Source organism: Streptopelia decaocto (genome assembly GCF_964273445.1).
Source record: "Streptopelia decaocto genome assembly, chromosome: 5".
Classification (NCBI taxonomy): Eukaryota; Metazoa; Chordata; class Aves; order Columbiformes; family Columbidae; genus Streptopelia; species Streptopelia decaocto.
In genome coordinates, this window is record NC_138659.1 from 49271180 (window position 1) to 49275833 (window position 4654).

Consider the following 4654-nt stretch of genomic DNA (forward strand, 5'->3'; position numbering starts at 1 on the left):
TTCTTGCACTGTTTCCTCTTAGCACGAACCAAGAAATACGGGAGAAAGCAGCTTGGGGCCCAGGCCTTCCCATTCCCAGCATTCTTCAGTAAAGGGAGGTTACAAGAAAGCCCTCATCCTGTATTTTCCACATTACCGTGCCTTGGGATCTATACTCCGCTGGAACACAAATCTCCCAGAACGTTTTTTTTCTGCTGACAGCAAGAGAAAAAGCAGAACAGTGAACAAAATGCCTTTCAGACTCCTGGCCCCAGCCTCCCCTCACAAGCTTCAGGAAGGCCAGGAAACCTCGTTCATGACTGGGGTCCTTCCTTCCTCGTCCCCAGGAGCTTGATTCATCCCTAACCTCAAATACTGTCTTAGAAACACAGCCACTACTGCTGGGCAGTAGCCCTGTCAGAGATGTAGCAGGAGAAGCACCAGCCAGTGAAATGACTCCTACCAGGTCAAGTCCAAATTACCCTCCTGACAATATTGCTTAAGAAGCTCATAAAACAGTATTTCTACCTGTTATACTACTTGGACAAAAAACCATCAATGGTTATCTACAAGAACACTTGCTTATTGACTAAAAAAACCCAACGTGAACAGTAACATACCACAAGTCTATCTTTTCTGATGGGCCTTTCAATTCCTCTTATTTTCAGAATTTCAGAAGTGCTCCTAATGTGCTGATTTAAAACATTCAGACACCAAAATCCTTGCCCTGTGAAGCAAAAACGTCCCTTTGATTTGATTTGCAGAATAGTCTCACTAGTCAACATCATTTTGATTCCCCTGCTGATAGAAGCTAGCACAGCCGATGTCTAGCTGAAATACAGTAATGAACACAATAGGCAATGCTTATTAAAGAATCAAATAAAACTCTTAAGTATATATACAAAATAAGCGTACAACCAATATTTTCTGGTAATTCTTAACGAGGAGATGAAGAGAAAAGAAGCCCGAGCTTGAATGGCAGGTTACACAGGGCAGTAACTGTCCTTTTTGTTTTATGGGTCTGCAATGCCTGCCCCAGCAGAGCCCCAGCCCCTGATGGGGGCCGTTAAGCAATACTTCAGCATAAAGAGAAATTAAACAAGTAACGCCCAGATAGATACTCACGCATGCAAGGTATTGTCAAACAAGTTTTATGTAGTGCTGGGTAAATGCCAGTTGACTTCAGCAAGAATCAAGGGCACGCAGCATTTTGTGAGGAGGGTGCACAGTCATTTGAAACATTTCTCTCTATCTGCAGTAATCAAAACAAGTTATAGCCAGGCTACAGCTATATGTCTAGTTCGAAGACTGGATGTCTGTGCAAGAGAGAACCATCTGGATTTACTTTATGGTTAACTTTAAAAAAAAAAAATAATACATATATATATAAGGTTTCTTAACTTTTGCCAAACAACTGGAAACATAATGGTTTCTGCATGCTGTTAGCATCTCAGTACAGCTGCAAATGTCCATTAGGACAATCTTATATAATTATATACTTATTCTTACAATGCAATTGTTAAAAACCCAGCTTTTTCAAATAGCAAAGAAGAAAATCTTCCAGTCCACCAGGTTGGAAAGGGGGAGGGAAGTCTTCTAAAGCAGAACTTTACTCAAAGATTTCATTTTAAACTAACATCAAAATTTCAAGCCTTAGAAAATGGAGTGTCAGGTTTTTCCAATTGTACCTCTAGTGTGGTCTGGCCAGAAATCTATCATTTCTCTCCCTTCTCCTTTCTTTACCCACTGTTTGTGGAAGAAATTCAGTCCTTTTAAGAATTTTTTTTTTTTTTAAGCTTTTGGGTCTTTCCTCCCTTCCCACCTCTCCCACCCTGAATGGGACTCTAGCTCTCATCCTTCTCACAGCTCCATACTCTGTGCCACAGAAACTGCCACCTAGGAATCTGGCCAATGGCATATTTTTGGCCACAGTCTTGCTCATCCCGCTTGAGTGTCATCCTTTTTCCCACCTAAGCCTTTGTCTCTTCTATCTAGACTGTTAGCTCTCAAGGCCAGGAAGTATCTTTTATCCTGTATCTGAACAATGCCTGGTGCTGCCCTTGGCTGGCCCTTTGACACTTTCAAAATACACATGAAAAATACAAGGATAATGAATTTCACGGAGGGCCATGTCCTGAGGCTGGTGACACTGTTTTGCTAAGACAGGCGCGTGGGGCCAGCGGGTGACCCCACACAAGAGCTGACCACCGACAGCAGGGACCTGCAGGCTGACTGCATACAAGGCTCCAGGAAAGGGGAGCGATTGGCATGTTCAAAGCACCGTCACCAGCTTAGCCAAGATTTTCAGAGATTACCAATAACATGGCAAACATCCTCTTTTAGGAGCCCAAGGCAAACGTTCAACTTTCCAGAGGGCAGGTGCTTACCTGTTCCAAAATAAGGGCCTTCCTGCTGTGGTTCAGATGTGTCCAGGCTCCAAAACACTTCAAGTCATTGGCCACCCTCAAGACATCTCAGCAGCTAGTATTTTTTTACTTAACAAAATCAAAACTAATGGAAACACATACAACTAGTCCCAAAAATAGAACATTTTTCCAGGAGGTGAACAATTCCTCTCTACATGTTCTTGGGACCCTATAGCAAGAGGAGCACAAGTGCTCATATTGCTTTGACAGCCAGGCAGGCAAACAAATGCTTCTGTTTCAGCTTAATATTCCCGGAACTCAAAATGCCAGCCTGAAAAAACAATACCACAAAACATTGTCATGCCATTGATCTGACATCAGAAAGACAACCCTGGGGAGTGACAGCTCAAGAGAAGCAACAGCCCACTGCCCATCCCCACGCCATGCTACCCCGGGCACACAGACCTTCCCTCGCACACCTCACACAGCATCCTCTTGCCAGCCCTGCCGCTCTGCTGTATCATCTTACCCATACTCCCCAATACTGGCGTTGCCTGCAGGGATAAAAATAAAACAACTGCTGCTAGTTTCTGCTATATGGGGCCTGTATCTCTTCCTCCACAAAGTTTCTCTGTTATCAGTATAGAATTAATTTGCACAACAACCTTCCAAGGTAACTTAGAAGGCACAGCAGGTTTCTAACATCTAAGCTCTTTCTCATTTTAAGAGCAACTATCTGAATAATTGGCAGGGAGGAGCGTGGCTGCTCGGTAATACAGAAACTTGGCTAAAGTGATGCTGTTAGCATGAAAAAGCAGCAGATCCAACATCCAGAACTTGAACCGAAACTTTGTTGTTACTTCACATCTGTACTGCAGCATTACCCACAGGCCACGACCAAGTCTGGTCCTTCTGGGATGAGCTTTTATCTTTTAAACAGACAGAGGTTGACAAAGCTGGCTGGAAGCATTTGAAGTAACATTAGAAATAATTGACACTGTCCCACTGAAAATTAATGGCACCTACTGTGGGACTTATATACTTTGGGAAAAAAGCTTGGGTAACTTGAAACTTCAGTCAGGCACGGGCATTTGCATTCACAGACTGTTTCTGTTCTTGCAAGAGATGAAAAAAAATCCACAATGGGTATACATCAACAGCTGGCTGCTTTATGCATTCACTGAGGTGAGAGTAGGGAGCACTGTGAGCCAGGAAGAAAGGCAAGCCATGCATACAGGTCTGCTTGGGTCATCTCCAAGATGGTCATCTCAACAGAAGGGGGGCTAGGAGGCCCCAAAACCAGGTGCAGAAACCATTGGGCTACTTCCCAGAATCATGCATTTGTCTTGACTTGTCTCTTTGCCTCCTTCCCCCACTCCCAGGCAGAAGGCAATTGATCAGAAGAATTTCACCTGAGAAATACCAATATTCATGTGACAGCTGTAGCTTCTTATGTCATTGCAAGCCTGGCTCCAGCAGCACAGAAATCTCATTACTCCTAACGAAGCTGTCTGAGTCGGCAACACTGAGGCACGGTTTGCTGCAGAACAAACACTCGGGGAGAGAATGTTGTGTTTCAGCTCCTCACACAAGATCACTGACCCTTCTAGTGGGCAGTCCGGTGAACCACAATGGTCACTGCTCTTGCAGGGAAATCAGATTTGATCTTTGATGAATCTGGACACGGCTTTTTACAGATAGTTTTAGACTTTCTGCAACAGGAAGGCAAAGATCTTTTCACGAAACCTTTTTAGAAAAGTGGAGAGTTTTTCGAGGTTGGAGAGTGTATCTCCACCTATTTTGGTCAGTTGTGCCCACGTCACCAGAGCTGAGCAGGGCTGAGAACCACATCACTTTTCAGCACAAAAATGCATTTGAGAGTCAGATGAATACTAAGAGTGGTAGCACTGGAGAAAAGCAAGACAGCAGGTAGGGGAAGGTGGCTCTCTGGTGGTGTGCTTGCGAGAGATGAGGATCTTGTCAGATGCCACCTCTCCCATTGCCTGTTGTGCCAGTGCCAGATCACTTGTGCATAGCATGAGAGAAAACAGCAGTGCAAGGCTCCTAACCCATACAGCCTGACAAGGGGATAAGAAGATAAAAGATGAGTTTTGTCTTATTATAGTTGACACGCAGGCATCACATTATCTTAATCATACCAAGGCTAGGTAACCAAATTGCGAGGTTTAACGTTTCAGGTCGCATCAGGGAATAGTTTTACCAGCAGATGTAAAGATCGTCCTTTGGAGTGGGTAGCACTCAAGGTCAGAGTCAGCAAATCCTCCTCTAAAAATAGACTCTAGTTGCAA